The sequence below is a fragment of the Mustela erminea genome, chromosome 17 (genome assembly GCF_009829155.1).
Source record: "Mustela erminea isolate mMusErm1 chromosome 17, mMusErm1.Pri, whole genome shotgun sequence".
Classification (NCBI taxonomy): Eukaryota; Metazoa; Chordata; class Mammalia; order Carnivora; family Mustelidae; genus Mustela; species Mustela erminea.
This window is the reverse complement of record NC_045630.1, coordinates 57930332-57950563: the sequence shown is the minus strand read 5'-3', so window position 1 is coordinate 57950563 and position 20232 is coordinate 57930332. Positions and strand designations below refer to the sequence as shown.

At 37.4% G+C, this 20232-nt stretch overlaps 1 long non-coding RNA gene across 1 annotated transcript in view; it reads left to right on the top strand.

Moving 5' to 3' along the window:
- The first annotated feature begins 1253 nt into the window (after positions 1-1253).
- LOC116576107 overlaps positions 1254-20232 on the top strand; it is a 42505-nt gene continuing 23526 nt past the window's right edge. Inside the window, exon 1 of the long non-coding RNA XR_004280048.1 lies at positions 1254-1292. This is a non-coding gene — a long non-coding RNA (uncharacterized LOC116576107). The remainder of the gene's footprint in view (positions 1293-20232) is intronic.

The window sequence follows — 20232 nt, the reverse complement described above, 5'->3', positions numbered from 1 at the left end:
GAACTTGTTCAAAGGCTAAGGATGGTATTCATTGATTGCCCAGCTGTTGAAAAGAGAGAAAAAAGAACACTGATACAAAGCTTTGCAATGAGCTAAAAGAAGAAAGGCAATAGCTAAATTAGGTATTAACTTAAACCTCAGGCTAAGCCTGGGGGGTCTTATAAACTCTCTCATATTTCTTATATAGATTCAGTATTTTTTAATTCCTTCATAATGATATGATAGTTTTGCTTAACTGTGGCAGTTGCTAATCCAACACCAATTACAATAACATCACAAATCAATGTAGTCGCTCTGTTCAGAGCTTCTAAGTCTTTCTTTTGCAATATGTGAACTTTCTATAACCTAGAATTTATGAAATGGAACCATATGTAACCTCCATACTTTCCCCATTTTCAGAACCCTATCCCACTGAAATAATCCTTTCTAATACCTGCTAAGAATAATTGAGTAAATCATGTTGCACAGATGTTTATGAAAAACTTTAACTTTAACTGAGCAACTGTCTATTTCCTCACTTATTAAAGAATTCAGAATGTAAGGAAAATTGTAATTTCATCATATAGTATATCTTCAATTTCTTATTATGTCTGAACTCTGACAGTGTTTTTGCCCAGTGAAGAATTCAAATATTAATATCCCGATTTCCCAATAATACATTTAATATTTTAATTCCCTTTTTTTTTAAAAAAGAGTATATTTGAGGACTTTGTTAAAATTCTTTGTGCCTCTTCCTTTTTATTCTCACTGCTGGTCCAGCCTCTTATCACTCATCCTTAAATTATTGCGATAGTCTCATAAGCCATTCTCCGGCCTTCGGTTGCTTTACATATCCAATTCGTTCTACACATTGCAGCCATTGGATTACTAATAATCCTAAACCAGATCTTTGATTGTGCACAGAAAGCATCCATGGTTTCCCATTAACTAACTACAGGATAAAGTCCAGATTCCTGAGTTATCCATAATCTGGCCTCACCAATCTTCCAAACTCTCTAGTTTTACCTTTAAACACTCTTCATCTGTGAGCCAGCCAAACTAGTTCCCTGAACTTCTACAGAATTTATTATCTATACAATTTCTTCTTATCATTAATCGAACATTCAGCCTTCAGTTGTCATCCCAGGCCTTAAGCTAAATGCCCAAATACCTTAAGTGTTTGTCATTAAATTGATTATTCATAAAATAATTAATATCAATGTTGTTTGCTTCCTTGTATCCCACACAAGGATTAATAGAAATGATTATTTCTTTCAGGAAACATCTTAAAGTTCCCTACAGATGACACAAAGGTAAATAAGACATGACTCCTGCCTTCAAACCATTTACCTCTAGAAGGAAGATGAAAAAGTACAATAGTAAATATAATGCGGTATGAAAGTTCTAGTCTAAAGGGATGAAGAAAGGTGGGTGAGAACGAAAGTTAACGTAGGTAAGGGATATTGGGAGTGGAAGGGGGGTTTTCATATGACAAAAAATCATAGAATGATATTTGAATTGGACTTTGAAGGATAAATATAATTTTTCCTAGGCAGAGAGGAGAGCTTGCCATTGAAATTCCAGTGTTTTCACTTTTGTACATCTATCCTTTTGAAATAATCTTTGAAAAAAATCTCTGTGAAGATTCTTAATGGTTCCCACCAGGAACCTGCTCCTGTTACAAAAGAATGTGAATGTTAATTTCTTACTTCAGGCCATTCCTACTTTTACTTGGTTACTGGAATTTGAGACATTTGCACACTTTAGGGTTAAAATTCTGACTAATCTGGAGTAATTTTTTTTTTCAACCCATGACCAAAGGCCAGTGGCCAGTTCTCAAATACTTTTTAGAGACTTTCTGTGGAGCTTTAATGGACACTTCCAATTCAGCTTTATAGAGGGGACTCAGCTGGAGTTCCTCAAAGAATATTGGTTCAGAGATTCAACTCTGTACCTTCCTGCAAGTGGGAGTTAAAACCCAGCCTAGGTTTGAGATCCTGAGGATCACTCAGCTTTAATTCAGTGCTCTTCTTTAATTCAGTGTTCTGATTTTGAGATCTTTCTTTCTATGTTTGGGGGTTTTTCTTTCTGGTTTTAAAGCTTGGGGATACCTCTATCTATGTACATCTATAATTATCTATAATATTATATCACATATAAAATTATATATATATATAATTTTTGTTGCAGTTTATCCAACAAATCTTTATATCATCTCAGCCTGTCATACTGATGAGAACTATTACAATTTATTTTAGGCTTATTGCCTTAGGATTACTTTCTAGGAGTGAAACATATGGTCAAATGGTAATTATATTTTTAGTAGTCTAGGATATTGCTATAGGTTCCAAAGGAAGACATATGTCAATAAAAATAATAAGATCATTCATTCAACAGAACATTTTCTTTAGTTGCCTTATCCACAGGCAGGTAAACATCTTGAGAAGTATTAAGAAGAAATGGAATATGGGGCACCTGGGTGGCTCAGTAGGTTGAGTGTCTGACTCTTGGTTTCAGCTAAGGTCATGGACTCAGGATCATGAGATCAAGCACCACATCAGGCTTCATGTTCAGGGGGAGTCTGCTTGAAATTCTCTCTCTCCCTCTTCCTCTGCCCCTCCCCCTGTTGATGCTCTCTCCCTTTCTCTCTCTAAAATAAATAAATCTTAAAAAAAAAAAGATAAAATATTTCATTCCATTTCTCTCCAGAAACAAGACCCTTTAAACAAAACCCTTTCTCAGTTGCTGTAGAAGCATTTTATCAATCCTTGAGGCCTACAAAGTTTACCTTACAAAAGGATTACATACCCCTTGGTGTCATGAAAATTTACTCTAATTCAGGTGTCTATGCTTTTTCTGTAAAGGTCCAGATAATAAATATTTTAGGTATTATGATCTGTTGCAACTATTTAATTCTGGTGCTCAATTACAGCACAGAAGCAGCCACAGACATTTCATAAGTAAAGGAACATGGCTATGTTCCAATAAAACCTTATTTATAAATATAGGTAGCAGGTGGATTTGGTAGATGGGCCATAGTTAGCCAACCCTGATGTAATTGAAGAAACAAAGAAATGGGGAATGTGTATGTATTAGTTAAAGTTTTCCAGAGAATCAGAACTGATGGTGGATAGATAGATAGATAGATAGATAGATAGATGATAGATATAGAAATAGAGAAAGAAACTTTAAGGAATCAGCTCATGTGACAGTAGGGTTTTATAAATGTGGATGGGCTGGCAAACTAGAAACTCAGGTAATGGTTGAGGTCTTGGTCTTGAATCCAAAATTCATATAACAGGCCTGGAGGCTGGAAATTCAAGCAGGAAGTTAAACTGCAACCTTGAGGTCAAATTTCTTCTTCTCTGAGAAATCTCAGTTTTTGTTCTTAAGGCCTTCTGTGGGTTGGATTAGCTCCCCATCCCCCATATGGAGGAGAATCCACTTTATTTAAAGTCAACTAATGGCAAATGTTAATCAGATCTAAGAAAAACATACCATCACAGCAGTATCTAGACTAGTGTCTGGCCAAACTACTGGGGGTCATAGCCTAGGCAAGGTAACACATAAAATTAACTATCAAAGCATATGTGGTATAGTAAGTACAGACAGAGAAATCATATAATTACATATCACAAACTATATCTAATAGGGGCCAAAATACTTCTCTAAAAGAGTGATATGTTGAATAAGGCAATGTAACAAAGTTTTTAAAATTTTAACAATATAGTTTAATCATAAGAACAATAGCACTTATGATAACATTTTATATGTATCAGGCAGTGTTCTAAGCATCTGTCATGTACTATCCCATTTAATTCTCATGGCAACCTGATTGTATAAGTCTTGTCCCCACCTTGCAAAACACATTGACAAGATAGCTTATGCATCTATTGTTGACCAAGTGATTGTAGTCTGAAGACACTTTCTACCATATGATACTCTGGTTTCTTGAAAGGGGTCATTAAAAGATGACACAAAGCAAACATATAAAAGAACTTTTTGAGTCATGGATTTTCTAAATGATCTTTGCTTATAAGAATAAAAAGTGTAGGGACGAAAACCACACTTAACTGTGGATCTATTATGAGCTGAGCAATTTAATTATTATCACAACCAGTCCCCAAATAACCCTAGAAGGAAATACAAGGCCCACAAAGCCATATTTCTTGCTGGAGGTAGACAAAGCTTATATGTGCTGCTGGTCAAGCTTATAAGTGAAGGAATAATATTAAATCCAGTTCTGTGAAATTCATGCCCTGGGCACACTATCCCGCTGCCTTGTTTTAAAGTGCAAACTAATCTTCAAGAACTTCAGGGTTATTTTGCAAAAAGACACCACCCAGTAGGTGAATTCATAGTCCAATTTCAGCTCATGTCTACTGGACTCTATGCTCCAGGCATGGTGCTAAGCATTCTGCATTGTTGATCTCACAGTTTTCTCAACCAGCCTGTGAAATAGCAGGTGTTATTGTGCCATTTTCGCATAAGGAAAGTGTGGTCTAGAGTAGTGAACCACCTTTTCTCAAAGACACACTTAACAAGAGGTTGACTCAGATCTGAAAAAATACCAAAGCCTGGAATTCTATACCCTCTGCCACACTTGAGTCACAGTACTGTTCTTAAATATTTCCCCAAATTGTTATCTGAAGGACGACATCCTCCTTATTCCAAAAACTTTTCTCTTTTCTGTTTCAGTGTGAGCAACCAATGTGCTTTCTACCTGTGGGACAGCATTTGAGGGGCTCAGGGGCCTCCACAACACAGAAGGTCTGGAAGAATATGTCAGGGCATTGATGGCATTCCCTTCTTGGCTTCGGTTTTGGGTTTTGGTTTTATTTTGTTTCTGTTTTTGTTTTGGAACTTGATGCCTCAATTTCAGTAAAAGGGGTGAGGAGACAAGTGACCAGTAGGTTGGAAAAAGAAATACAAAGAGAAAAGAGGGGACCGGTAATGACGATAACCCTGCCCTCCAAGAAGAATGAAGGGCTGAAGACTTACATTTGTGTTTTGAAGATGAAAAGAATGTATTTCATGTGTGTTATTTCATGATAGAGCCAAAGTCTGGTTTCCCCCATCTGGGGAAAGCCCAGCCACTGACTGCCAGCTGCTTTCTATGGGGGCTCTCTCTGACCACACTGAATCACCCCAAGGAGGATATTAGAAGCCCAGAGGGAAAGAGTCTTCAAGAGCATAGCTTCTGCATATAAAGTGAATTTATTATTTATTTGTGCCACAGCTGTTACACTTTGGTATTCAGCTAAGCAGAAAACTCCCAATGAGAAAAACAAACAAACAAACAAAAAAAAATATATATATATATATATATATATCTCAAAAAAATATATTTTTTTCTAAGAAAACTCCCAATGAGGAAAAATATATATATATATATATACTCTCAAAATATATATATATATATATATATATATTTTTTTTTTTTTTTTTGGAGAGTCAGGGACAAATTGGAAATGACACTGATCTCAATAGCAGGCACTGGCGGGGAGGGGGTGAAATTATTTTTCAAACACTTTTGCTTCTCCTGGTAAAGTAGTTAGTGTTGTATTTTCATGCTAGAAGGAAAAAGTGATGAAAAGTTTCTAAACCCAAAGAAACAAAACCCTTGATTCATGTCCAGGTTTTCTGCAAAACAGGATCCCACATGGCCAGTGCTGGTCTTAGTAGGTCTGAAATCAATAGGGTGATGCCCTTTTTAGGTTTGGCTTTTGTGTTTCCCCCCATTTCTGTTAGGATTATGCTGCTCAGTATGCATATCAGCCTTGCTCCAAGCATCTTGGGGCAGTGGAGGTGGGGGGTGTCTGTTTCATAACACTTTTAGTATCTGTGGTTCCAAACTCACAGATAGTCAGGCTGGCTATCACTGAAGTCTGCTGTGCAGGGTCGTGTGTGTGTGTGTGTGTGTGTGTGTGTGTGTGTGTGCGAGCAACAGTGAGAGGTCATAACCATAGGACAGGGCAGGGGTGGGTAGGGGAGGTCCCGGCACACCCACAGTTAATGCCACACACACTACAACGAGTCACGACACTGAGCGGTTTCCCAGTGCCACAAAGGAGTATAGGACCACTACCAGCTTTCTGCTGCTCAGGCCTTAAAAGGCTCGCAATTTCCAGTCCCAAGCTGAGCCACACAGTTTGTATTAAAGGGGAGAATTATAGAGGATAAAGGGAGAATTTTCTTAGCAAGTTTGTTGCTTGTGCCCTCCCAAGTTCAAAGAGAAAACTCTGTCTCATTAAAATGTCTTCTGGCTTTGCCTCGGAGAAGTTCAGGCTCAACAGTTAACTTTTCTGGAGTTAGAACTTTCATACATTTCTCTTTTTATTGGGTAGACATTATGATTGGTTTTACAAGCAAAATAAACAGCTTAGGAACAAATGAAAGACTTTTTTATTTCTCTTTTAACTGTAAATTCAAGAGCTTGAAATGAAGTTGGCAAATAACTCATATTGCTGGGAGTACTGTGGCCGAAAGGCAAGATGTCCAAAAATTCTTGAAAATCCAAGTAATACCGGGAATAAATCCCAAATTCAACTTGTTGAGCCTCGTGTCTCTCTTAGAACACTTTTTTTTTTTCCTCCCTAAAAGCAAGGGGGGAAAAAGGGAGAAATCAATCACAGAATTCCTGTTAACTCCTGTCCTGTTGTCTCTTTGCCACAGAGGCAGTGCTGTGGTCTGCCCGTGGCCAACCGCTCTGAACACAGCCAGAGGGAGCTGGGCAAGCATGTGGTTCCCAGGGAGCTAAGGAAGTAACTCCCCCCATGTATGAGCTAAGGCCTCCTGAAGTGCACTTGAGAATTTACAAGTATCTAAATTGCCTCTTTATACATCTCCTATTTATTTGATTCTTTTTTAAAAAAGTTATTACCTTAAATTTTCAACCTAAATTTTTTGAACCTTGATGAACTTACCTGTGACCTTTTAATTAATCTAGAATGATGTAAAAGCAATCACTGCAATTTAAAAAAAAAAAAAGTATAACAGGCAGATGACCCAAGAATGGTTTATAACTAAAGGCCTGGTTCAGACCCAGTCTTCTGCACAGAAATCCTTCCTGAGTCAGTTCCCATCAAAACGACCTGCATCATCTTCTATGTAATCGTTACGTTCATTGAATGATGCTGCATGCTAGGTAGCACGAAAGTGCCTACCTTTTCTGTAGGTAAAATATTACTTTCGGTTCTTCAAAGGTAGGTCATCCTTGTTATCTGATGTCAAAGAAACTGAAACCTAGAGCTGAATTAACTCCTCCGTTGGTTAACAGTCAAGGAGATTTCGAACCTAGATTTGTCAACTTCTATAACTGGTGTTTTTTCTTTTATTTTTTAAATTTTATTTAATTTTTTAAAAAGATTTTATTTATTTATTTGTCAGAGAGAGAGAGAGAGAGAGAGAGAGAGAGCATGCACAAGCAGGCAGAGGTGGAGAGAGAAACAGGCTCCCCGCCAAGCAAGAAGGAGTCCCATGTGGGACTCCATCCCAGGACCCTGGGATCATGACCTGAGCTGAAAGCAGCGGCTTGGCCAACTGAGCCACCCAGGCATCCCTAATTTTATTTTTTTTTAAGATTTTATTTATTTATTTGCTAGAGCACAAGCAGGGGGAGTGGCAGAGGGAGAGGGAGAAGCAGGCTTCCAGCCGAGCAGGGAGTGCCATGTGGGGTTCAATCCCAGGACAGATTCAGGTCAGATCATGACCTGAACCAAGAGTGGACACTTAATCCACTGAGGCATCCAGGCGCCCCAATGAGAGTTCTTTCTGCCACTTTCACTTCTGTGGGTACATAGCACCAATTTCTACATTATGTTTTCCACTCATGGCTCAGCTCCTTCAGAATGAAAAACAGGTTTCATTATTCTCTATGCAGTGTTTAAATGACTAGCACCTGATAGATGTTTGAGAAGTTTGTTGAAATAAGTTTATGATCTTGGAGTCACAAACAGGTTGAAAAACTCTGCTTTGGCTAAGTGTGATTTGTTAGGCTGTGGGGGAATTAGAGAGGGCACATGGTTGCACAACAGGCGTATAGAATCCATATAACAACCAGCAATTCTTCTAGTAGCAATCAACATTGTCACTTTGCATTGTGTAAGTGGAAGTCATGAATTTTTTTTTTCACTGGACACTTTATATTAATTTTCACAAATTAACTTGGACACAATTATGAGAGATTACAGGGAATTATTTGTTCCCATGTTGCAACTGGGGTAGAACTATGTAATAATTTGCCTAAAACCACACAGACTGAAAAAACCAGCCATGCTCTTATCATCCCCATGGTAGGATATAAATGAGTTCTGCTCTATCCACTACATCTGTTCTTCACTAAAATATGGTACTGGTATGATTAGACCATAGGGCAAGAGCAAGACTAGGAGTCAGGGAAGAAGGGCCTACGATGCAATGAATATTCACCAAGTGTTTAGTAAATGATGGAACACAGAATGGAGTTTCTCCACTTATGGCAGGATTTGAATGAAGTCCCTTCCTGGGAGCCCATGTTATGTGTGCACTGATGCCTACATCCTCTGGAAAGCCCAAGGAATCAGCATGATGTACACATAGGATTTTTGTTTCTAGCACTTTAGAAATATTCTTAATAATCTAACCCTTTGGGGCAAAAGTGTACCAATATCATTGTTTGAAAAATAGATATTTTATCAAGTAATAGGACTTACTGATTTACTCTCCCAGTGCATTTGTTGCCTTTTATGTTTTGGGATGGCCACACAGTCATACTATCAGATATCTGATTTAAAAATTTTTAAAAAAATAATGTCATGCCATTCACTTATGAAGGCAATGCAGTCTTCTGTATTACCATAAATGTTTCCAATGTGTACATTAGTGATAGAGTATTGGGGGATAAGGGAATGGTGTCAGGATACTGTGGAAGAATTGCTGCCATATATAATATTTTCCCAGTGTGTTAATGTTTCATGCCGTAGAGTCACATCAACAGAATGCAAAGCACTCTACACCAGCGGGGTGTAGCAAAGCATGAAGGAGTATAGCATGATTTGTAATGCCCAGTCATCACATAGAATTCCTCCTGACTCACTTTGGCCATGTTCTGTCTAAGAAATGCCCACTGGGTGGTTCTTCCTGCTTTTCATGCATTTCACCCTTGTCTCTATAGCTCGACACCCCTCTTCCTTAACTTCTCCTTCATCTTCCCTCCATCAAGCTCCCTCCCTTTTACCTTATTTCTGAAGCTCAGTATTTCCCATGATATTTACTTAATTAATATTTATTTAAAAACTGCTTCTATTTTATTCACATCATGATGGTTTTTGTTAGTAATCTGTTAGAAGAGTACATGGGTTTTGACAGTGCATCCCTATTTTCTCAAAAAGGGGGCAATTTTATAAGACCAGAGGTAGTTTTCTAAACTGTGTATGCCACATTATGGGAGAAATATTTGCATGTCCAGCAACATCGTCCATCCAGATCATAGTGGGAGAAGCATGAAGAATGCAAAGTAAAGGTCTTGAGAACATTAGTAGCACTCATACGCTTTATACAGAGGAAAACCACAAATGCATTTATTTACTTTAGATACCACCCTAACAGGGTCATAAATGAGTATATGAAGATGACTTAGCTACCAGAGCCTCTGTTTGCTCACTGGATAATTAGAGCTAATAACGCCTATCTCCTAGATAGTAATTAGGGCCATATGGAATAACACGTCATTCGGCTAATGTGGTAGGTAGGAAATCAGAAGTACTTTTAAGGATTTTTTTTCCTCACAATCTGTTGATGAATAAGTAGATAAAGTAGGTTAAGAGGGCTTTTGGAAGTGGGAGTGTTCATCTCTTTAGTAGATAGTCAGTGACAGCAGGACAGAACGCCCATGGCATGAGAACAATGAAGAAATGCGAAAATGTAAAAAGTGAAAAAAATCTAGGACTATCAGAACATAAGGAATAGCCTTATTTCTGATGATATCATGTTGTTATAATGTCATTGTAATGGGTCTGAATAAAAAAAGTGTTGATTTATGTCCAAAATACTCTCTTCCTGAAGACAGAGAAATATGTCGTTCACTTAAAAAGGGCTTCCAGACAAATAATTACTGTTTTTACATTTTGATGTATGAACTAGATGGCTAACCAGTTGAAACACCTAGTTTTCCAATGTATAGTTTGAAGAGCTATCAAACTCTGTATCTCATGACCTCTTCCTTTTAAAAAATGATGATATAATTCAGAATTTCACCACCCCTATTAAAGAAGGACTCCAGAATTAAAATGAAGCTGTGCAGAATAAAAGGTAGATATCAGTTATTCCTGGTTTCCTTCCGAAAAAAGATGGAGGGGAAAGGAAAGATATTTAAATGACAGCAAGAGTGACGTTGATTACGACATAAAAATAAAGAGTTCTGGATTGACAATTTTTTAGAACAAGCAATAAAGATGGTAGTCTTTTCTCTTTTTCAAAGAAAATAATCATGAAAGAAAATTACTGTATTTGTACCCTATTTAAATGTGTCTCAGTTCCTTACTATACTGGTTTCTACTCATGATAACTCATTTAATGAATGGCCATTTTTATTTTAAAGTGAAAAGTAAATCAAGTCTATTATGTGTGTCAACTGGAAGTTAAAATACCCACTCCCTCAGTGGCAGCGAGGTAATACATGGTAGTGATTAAGAGTCTGGGCATAAGTAAGCCTTTACAGAGATGTTCAGGTCCAAGCTTTGTTGCTTTGAACTTCAGCTGATTACTTAAAACTTCCTCTGGCTCATTTTCTTCTCTCTTCTGTAAATAAGATTAGTGCTTCCTATCGCTTAAAGTTGTTTCAAGGCTTATATTGAATATATGGGTCTATACACTTGACAAAGTGCCTAGTACAATGTGGTAACTCAGTAAGTGATTGTTATATAAATTATAAATTGCTATGTTCATACATACACATGCACACACATATATTTGTATATGTATATTAAACCTCACACTCTCGATGAGAAGCTAACAATGTATGAGTCTATTATGTTTTGCTTCTTCTTCTCCCCCCCCTCCTCACCCTCCCTTCTCCTCATCCTCCTCTTTCTTCCTCTTTTCTTATATAATTACACAAAATCTCTAATGAATGAACACAGGAATAACTAAAACATAGTCCCAGAGTAGAGTATAATTTGCATATGAGCATTAACAATGATGAATTACACTGTGTATATTTCAACGTTATAAAACTTTAACATAGGCAATTATATATCATGAAAAATACTTTTGAGATATATAGTATCATTTTGATGTGAAAAGTAATTGAATCTCAAGTCATATAGAAGATTGTGAATGAAAACACTTTGTAAGTTTTATTTTTTAAAAAGCTATATTCTGATTCATATTTCTAATTTTCTGCAAAATTTTAATTATCATATTTTGTTATATATGCTTTATAGTAGGAAGTTTGCTTCATGCTACACGCATGAGATTTATTTAGTGTATTTTGATCTATGTTTGATGTTTCAACTGGCTTACCCATTCTAAAAGTCTAAAAAATGAAATGAGTGTCAGCTTTCATTTTGGATTTCTTATTTCATTACAGACTACTAGATTATTTCTGGAACACTGTCATACCTTCAAACTCCAGCTGTAGCCTTTGACTTAATTCCCAAGGATAGCTTGGGCTTCACTTTTTGATATTTCGTGAAACACAATCCTATGTAACGCTTAACTTAGTATTTACAAATGGAGAAAAAAATGCATTCAGCTCTTTACGATTTCTAGGACTTTTGGTAAAAGACTCTCATGTACTAAACTGTTGTTATCTCTTGAAGTGCAGTTTTAAAGTTTTCCTCAATAACAAATCTAGTGCATATTATCTGGAATTACAATTCTGTAACTTCCACTGCCATGACTGCAATAGAATACCCCTTATAATTAAAAGGCATGCAGTCATGCTGGGCAAAATGGAATAGGAGATTAAATTGTCCCCTAGTGGAGGTATAGTAGGCCTTGCTTGGTTGCTCTGGGGGAGGGAAAAATGTTTTCACTGTGTGCATGGGGAAACAGGAAAGACTACATAAATAATTTGTTTTTCATCACTCATCTTAATGCAGCTCTGAATCCAAATAGTAAATCAAGTGCAATTTCATGAAGGTACATCAAATGACATTTTATCCTTTTTTAGATCTAGAGAAATGAATTTAAGGATGAGGAATGGCTGACTTTAGCAAACAGATTAAAAATAGCACATTACCTAAACGCTGAGTAACTCCACTTTAAAAAGCACACAGGCCTTCACATGTAAAACCAAAGTGTTTTTGGCCTTGAAAAGACAGGTTGTGACCTGGCTTCTAGCCTGTCTCCATTCTTGACCTCCTTTCTTTTAGTTCAAAGAGATTAAATCCATTTGCCTGGGCCAGCCATGGATGAGAACACCATGGACACTTTGGCTTTGAGACAGAGAAGGAAGAAATGGAGAAAAGGGACGATGAGCTCATAGGTCCTTTCCATCCCTGTAGTCTGGGCTTCTGCCCTTCCATCCCACACAACCCAGACTCCAGCCACCCAGCTCTCTTGCTGTTCCCCAAACAGACCAAACATTTAGTTAAGTGCACCTTTGCACACACTGTTCTCTCTAATACTACCACCCTCATTTCTGTTTTGCAAACTCCTACTCATCTGTCAGGAAATTTCACCCACTCCATGAAACTTTCCCCAGTTCAAAAGCAGAGACAAACAGTCTCTCCTATCAGGCTCCACACTACTTTATTTATTCCTACTCTTACTCCATTTAATCGAAACCTGTCTTAACATCTCTGTCTCTTACACTCAGCTTCTTCTGAAGGAAGGGAACTGAGCCCTGCTCATCCTTTAGGCCCAGTCCCTTAGAGAGCAAGTACATAGAGACTTCTCCATCCATACTTGAGGTGATGTACATGTAGACACAGATGGAAACAGAGAATAGGACAAAGACAGATCTAGCAATAGGGATAAAGATGTAGAGATCGTGGCTTAAGTACCTAAGGGAAGAAGTTCAGAAACAGGATGGGACTAGATCTTACAATTTCTCTGAGATCCAAAGTTGGGATAAGTAGGGGAAAAAATGGAGTAACTGTATGTGGAGTTAGACTGCATGAACACTATGTACATTGTAAAGGTTGGGGGTAGGAAGCAGCAATATTCCCATGGACTTAAGGTAGATTTATTTTATTTAACTTGTCCTTCACTAAGTTCTGACTCCAGGGTAGGAAGTATAGAGTGCATTTGAATAAGTGTAAATAAAAGTGGATTGTCTTAAACAGAGGAAAAGCTGTTTGTTTTCAAATGAAGTGGTAGAGTCTTTTGTTACGTTAAACTGGATGAAAATAGAGCCTGAATTACAATAATGTCAAATATAACTTCCAGGAAGAGGAGGGCCTTCAGAAATAATTGAGAAATAAAGGAAAGTAATCTAAAACTCCCTCTCCCTTTCCACATAAATCCACCTGCTATAGATACGAACAAGAGAATAAATAAAAAATCTGGGAGTTCCTTCCACCAAGAAGGTCAAACACATGATGTAAAAGAAGATCAAACTCATTAAGTACCTGCTATGGTTGTGAACGCCTTTAAGGATGAAAATTAAGATGTATTCAACACTCAACACCTACGCACCAAAGAACATAACCCAGATGAGCTAATCTGCAAAACTGGAGTAAAAAATGAGCTAATGCTGTTAGGGGATTGTATGCAAACTATGGCAAGAGATCAATAACAATTGAAAAGAGGAGGAGGAGAAAAGCTGCTCAGCTGCTAACAATAAAAAAGCAGCAAAAATGCATTAACTGTTTCAGTAACTGATAGCATAATGTAGGAATACTGACTAGTTTGACCATATAGTTATAATTATGGGATTTTTTCCCTTCCTTCCTTCCTTCCTTCCTTCCTTCCTTCCTTCCTTCCTTCCTTCCTTCCCTTGGGGAGTCAGTGGGTGGAGAACAGGAAGTGGAAGATGGAAAATTTGTTCATCTTTTTCTCATTCTCCCTGAAGCTGACCTATAAAAACTATCTTCATCATAATGAAGCGGCATGCATAACGTTATTCAGGCTGGCAGTTGAACTGACAACACATTTTATATATTACCCAAAATGTTGAAGAAGAAAATTCGCAATAACCTAATATTCATTTGTAAAAGCATGAAGTTGGCTTCATCAGCAAAGAAATTGAATTTGCGAGCTGTTAAATGTCAGAGCTGACCCCTGGGAGTTTTTGAGGTGGGATGATGTGGTGAAGGGCAGGCTTCAGGTCATGTTTTATACAAGAAGTTTAATTGTTCTGGCTAGGAAGTAGAAGTGACTCATTGAGTTGAAGTGGTCTCTATCTCCCAACACAGATTTCAAATGAGGGAGGATAGTGCAGCAGTAATATCTTAAAAAGAATTGGACTAGTTCACTTCAGTCTTTTAACTACTTCCATCCAGATTCATTTGTTTTGGACACAAAAGTTGATCACAGGCCAATGATAGCAAAAAATAGTGTCTTTGTCACCCCTTTTGAACCCATACAAACCTTTTCACTGTGTTTAAACCAGGCTTTTTTTGCCAAAGAAAATTGCATGCTATTCGGTCTTTTCTGAGCTTTTATTGAAGGACGTTAAATGGTTTATAGCTATAAAGAATTGTAAAGTCATCATGACACCAGGTTCGTGGTATGGTATTTTCCAGTCCTGTTTTGATTATTCTCTCAGAAACTTTCATCCCACTCAGGTATGAGTGCTTTCAATTTCATGTCAGAAGATCACTCATGGTAATTTCTTAGCCGTAAGGTCTAGATGCTGGGTTCTTACACGCTTTAAAGCAGCTGGGGGATTTCTAATACAGCCGGGGATTTCTAATCACAGCATTTGTTAGTTACCTGCCATGCTCTTTAACCACTCTTCTTTTGTCACTGATTCTGCTACATCTGAAGCTTAAATTTAAGATATCTGTTTCTTGTTCAGTGAATCTTGGTTCTCTGAAGAAAAATTTATTGCCAGAAGAATGTTGTCACTAGTTTACAGTAACCACTGTCTCTTCAATCCTTAACCCCCAGCAGACAAACTAAAGTCTAAAAACAAAAACAAGCAAACAAACAAAAAAATGAAACAAATACTCTCAAAGAAGGGAAAAAACCATCTCTAGGAAAGCCTATATAAAAACAAAAACAAAAACTGACCTAGACAATTGAAGTACGCTCTGAAGAAAACAAACAAAATAAAAGTTGATTAGGGAAACAGGTAACTGTTGCACTCAGGACAGTCTGTACAGAGGTTTTGTGGTGGGAAGGAGCTTGTTAGTTAATTAAGAGAGGTATTATAAAATATAAGGCCAGAAAAGTATAGTAGAGTGAAATCATAAAGGATCTCAAATTGCCAGGCTTAGAAATTTGGACTTGATTCCACTCATAATGGTAAAGTCAAAGTAGTCAAAACGTGGTGGATTTGTTTTAGAATAGTCGGAAGGTTAGGAGGGCATTTTGATTTCCCAGACCTAAGGCAGAACAATAGGAATGGAAAGAAAGAAGTCAAATTTGCCGGAAATCATAAAGGGAGAATTTATACGATTTGTAATGGATTGAAATGGGAAGTAATGAGGAAACTGAAAGAGTGAAAGATCTTTCTCATTGGGAAAGTAAAATTTGTCTTATTTTGGTGAAGATGAACTTGAGGCACCTGAAGTTCACTCAGCATGGAGCCTTGATGAAGGAAGTTGAAGCATCAACTCAGAAACTCTGTAAAGATCAAGGCTGTAGGACCAGAATCAGGACATCATCATGAATGTAGTCATAGAAGTTTGGGAAAAGTGTGAGCTCAAAATGAGAGTGGGTATAATAAGATAAAGAATTGATACTTTTAGTCAGGCAGAGCAAATTGAAAAGATGCAATGTTATTCCTGAGCTCTCCTGAAACATCTCAAAAAAACAATAAAGGGATAACAAAGAAACCTCAAAACCCCCCAAAGCAAAGAGTAACAGTTAAAAAGAGAATCACAAAGGAGATGTATCAACATTTTGAAAACTGAAAAGCAGGGCAACAAGTTGTACCTGAATTAACATCATGAAAAAAGCTAAGTACATGGTTGGCAATGCCAAAATATAGAGCCAGGTTTCACAACACTATTTTAAAAACGCTCAAGAATTGGAGGTGGCTGGTACCTTTGAAGGTAAAAGTGTCAGTGAGTCTGAATGCAGGAGGACTTGTTTTGATACTGAAAAAAAGAAATTATAAAACTGTCTTCACCAATCATATCCTTTCTCAGTTCTATGCAGCTAAGAGGCTTACTCCTTTCCCAGTGAGGCGGGAGATTAAGTGGTTGTCCAGAATGGTTGAACGAATGAGAGAAACTAAACTCAGGGTATCCAGAAAGTGTTCTTACTGGGGAGTCACTCCAAAAATAAAGGGGTATATAAAAATGACAAAAGTCTAGCCTGTCTCCCCACTCAGCTGGTAATGCTTAGCTTAGATCCCCTTGTAGAAAATTAGACAATTTCTCTGGGATAAAGTGTGGTCTGAGAGATTAGACCAACACTAGTGACACTTGGATGTCCCTCCATTAATAATAACACTGCCTAATTATCTTATAGTTAGGTTCAGCCCTTGACAAAAGCCTTTGCTTTCACACATGGTTTCTAATCAGCTCTTTTGCAAAGTATTGAAATACAATACAGAATGTTTGGAAATGAAGACTCAGGTACATAGGTATTTAATTATTATTAATTTTTATAAGAAAGGTAGGGGCTTGGGGTCCCAGGGTGGCTCGGTGGGTTGGGCCCCTGCCATAGGAGGACAGAATATCTAAGTGGCAAACTATAAGATAAAGAAGGATTTTTTAATGATATGGAAGATTACAATGAATTGTGTAGGGGACAAAAGAGAAAGGTTAAAAATCCACGAAAGGGTAATTATTTATCTGTCAAAATAACAAACTATTTGTTTTATAGCATTCAGATAAAACCTATCCATTCATTCATTCAGGCATAGAGTACCATCGCTGTGTCCAAAACTGGAGGCTTGTGTGACAATGAAATACAGATAGGAATGAAATGATATCTTAATTTGCTCACATACTGAATCAATACTGATAGCCTGACTGGGGGAGAAAGGAAAGTCTAATGCTCTGTCTTTGCATTTAGGAGGCAGTTAATGATTTTTTCTTTTATAAATGGGGGCATAGGGTCATGGAGTTTTGGGAATGCTCCATTGGAGCAGGCCATGCCTGCCTATTTAATGCTGGAAGAGAATTTGGGGAGAATGCAAAACTTGTCTCTATGCAGTCATCACCTCAAGTTTAAAATGTGCCTAGAATAGCTTTAGCCTCCCTTCCTGTGCCTCCTGGTGCTAAATCTTAAGTAACACCAATGACAAGGTAGACATATAATGCAGTAAAACATCATTGTTCTATAAAAGAAAGCCTTTACAATAGCAGGAGAATAACAAACTCTTCAACTATGTTCTGGACCTGTCATAGTTACAACGAAATGAGAGTTATATTTTAAGAAAACAGTTCCTAACGGCAAACGTCAGAGGCATCTGAAAGGGATGTAAGATTAGGATTTGCTAAGCAATGGGCATAATGAGACTAAGCCCTGGAATAAGCAAGGATGAGATGCAAGAAAACCCAAGGCAAGGCCAAGGGGAAAAGAACAAATAAGCAAATCTGTTTGTATGATCCATACCATGCTGGCGGAAAATGAGGGATACAGTTGGAAAGGTTGGTTGAGCACTGGAGTTAGAATTGTGTCTTTTAAGTGTTGACAATTTTATTCTTGAGAAAGAAATGGTTAAAAAAAATGTGTGGAATATAAATTTTTCTGTTAGATATAAGTGAACTGGAGGAAAAGGCAGACAAGGAAGATTGATCAGGCATCTTCTATGTTATTATACATGAGAACAATCAACATTCCATAATAATAATAGACATGGAAAGGAAGGAGAAACAATCTTGGGAATAAATTACTATTTTCTTGTCTCTGAGATAACTTTTAAGACTCTAATTAAAGGGGACACCTGGGTGGCTCAGTCGGCTAAGTGGTCTGCCCTCTGCTCAGGTTGGGATCCCAGGTTCCTGGGACTGAGCCACATGAGGCTCCTTGCTCAGTGGAGACCTTGCTTCTCTCTCTCCTTCTGATGCTCCCCCTGTTTGCATGCTCCTGCTCTCTCTGTGTCATATAAATAAATCGTAACAAAAAAAAAAAAAAAAGAGAGAGAGAGAGAGAGAATCTAACCAAAGGATTTTCTAGAGATATATACTTACATTTTTGAAAGGGTTTTAAAACTTTTTTCTGTTACATGGCTCACTTTATTTCATATTCTTCAAATAGATCCTCCACCCGATATTTCTCTGATAAAATTATTTTAAAAATCAAGTACTAATCTTCCATAAATAAGAATGAGTTTGCTATTAAAGGAGAGGGACCAGTTACATTTATTGTCTTCATTATACTTTTCTCAAAGGTACAGCATGTTCTCTTGCCTTCTTGTCTCCAAAAATGTGTGTGTGTATATGTGCATGTGTGTACATGTGAGAGAGAGAGAAAGAGAGAGGCAGAAAGAGAGAGGAACAGAGGAACAGAGACACAAAGATAATGGAGATGGTGAAACAGAGAAACAGAATGGGAGAAGGGAGGGAGAGACTGAGCATAAATATTGTATGTATTGTAGGGGGAAGGGAAGGCGACATAAGATAATATATCACAAAAGGAGAATTACATTTCAAATCTTGTCAAAATCACATATAGTAATTTAAATGAATACATGTGGCATTATATAATATTTAAATCAATAGTTAACTTAAGAGACAGATTCTCTAAATATCTGCATTATAAAATTTTCAGGTTTTCCTCAGCCATATGTCCCCTGGTCCCTTGTTCCTCTTTCATTACATTCTGGAAACATTCCCTCAGAATGTTGCTGTGTGCTCTATTCAAGTGAAATCTGTAAAGAATCTCTCACTCCTTCTCCTGAGCTTCTATTTTACTCTCACACGAGGGCCACACTCATACTTCTGACACCAGATGTGGAGTTTTCTCCCCACACTGAGCAATTCTGTGACACCAGTCATGTGTCCTAGAGTTTAACTCAGTTCTGACCCTATCTACCTGGGTTAAAGCCTCAGTCCTATAAGACCATCCCTCCTCATATGTCAAGCTCAGGTCCAGGTTGCCACCTATAGCCCATGTGCTATAAATCGGAGATTCCTACTCCTCTGATATGATTCATGTGCAAGAGCAACTCATGGAACTAAGAAAAACCGTTAGCTTACTGTTTATATTATTGTGTATAATAGATGAAATATATTATTCATAAACAGATGGAAGAGATGCATATAGCAGGTATGTAGCAAGAGGCTCAGAGCTTCTGTGCTCTCCCTGAGGACACCACTCTCCCAACATGTCCACATATTTGCCAACCTGGAAGCTCTCTGAACCCCATATTTCTGAGATTTTTTTAAAAGATTTTATTTATTTATTCTACAGAGAGAGATCACAAGTAGGCAGAGAGGCTGGCAGAGAGAGAGGGGAGTGGGTGAGCAGAGAGCCTGATGTGGGGCTCGATCCCAAGACCCTGAGATCATGACCTGAGCTGAAGCAGAGGCTTAACCCACTGAGCCACCCAGGCGCTCCTATTTCTGAGATTTTTATGGAGGCTTCATCATGTAGGTGTGATGGATCATTAACCCTATTTCCAGCTCCTCCCCCCTCTCTGGAGAATGAGGGGCATGGCTGAATATTCCAAGCTTTTAACTGTGGCTTGGTCTTTCTGGTGATGTGCTCCATCAAGGAGCATACCAATGATCACGTCATTACAACAGAAGACACTGTTAACAGTTAGGGAATTCCAAGGAAATTGGGAGCTCTGTATTAGGAACTCCCAAATATCAGAACAAAAGATGCTCCCAGTGCTCTCATCACTTAAGAGATTACAATGGTCATAATAAAATATATATATATATACTACTATAAGAAATTAGAAAATTTAATTCAAAAAAATATATTTTTTAGGACTTCAACTACTATATTTAAGTGAAAAGATTTTACTACATATATGCTAATTAAAAATCCACCTCATCTAAACATTTTGAGTTATGCATATCACTAAAGATTAAAAAAAATTCACACTTTTGATGTACCACATATATTCTCTTCTATAATGTTTATTATTATTATTTTTTTATAAAATAGCATTTAGGCCTGTAGTGTCTTTTTGAGATCAGTGCAATAGATATATACATAATATATATATATTTTTTAATCTTTTTCCATTGTATT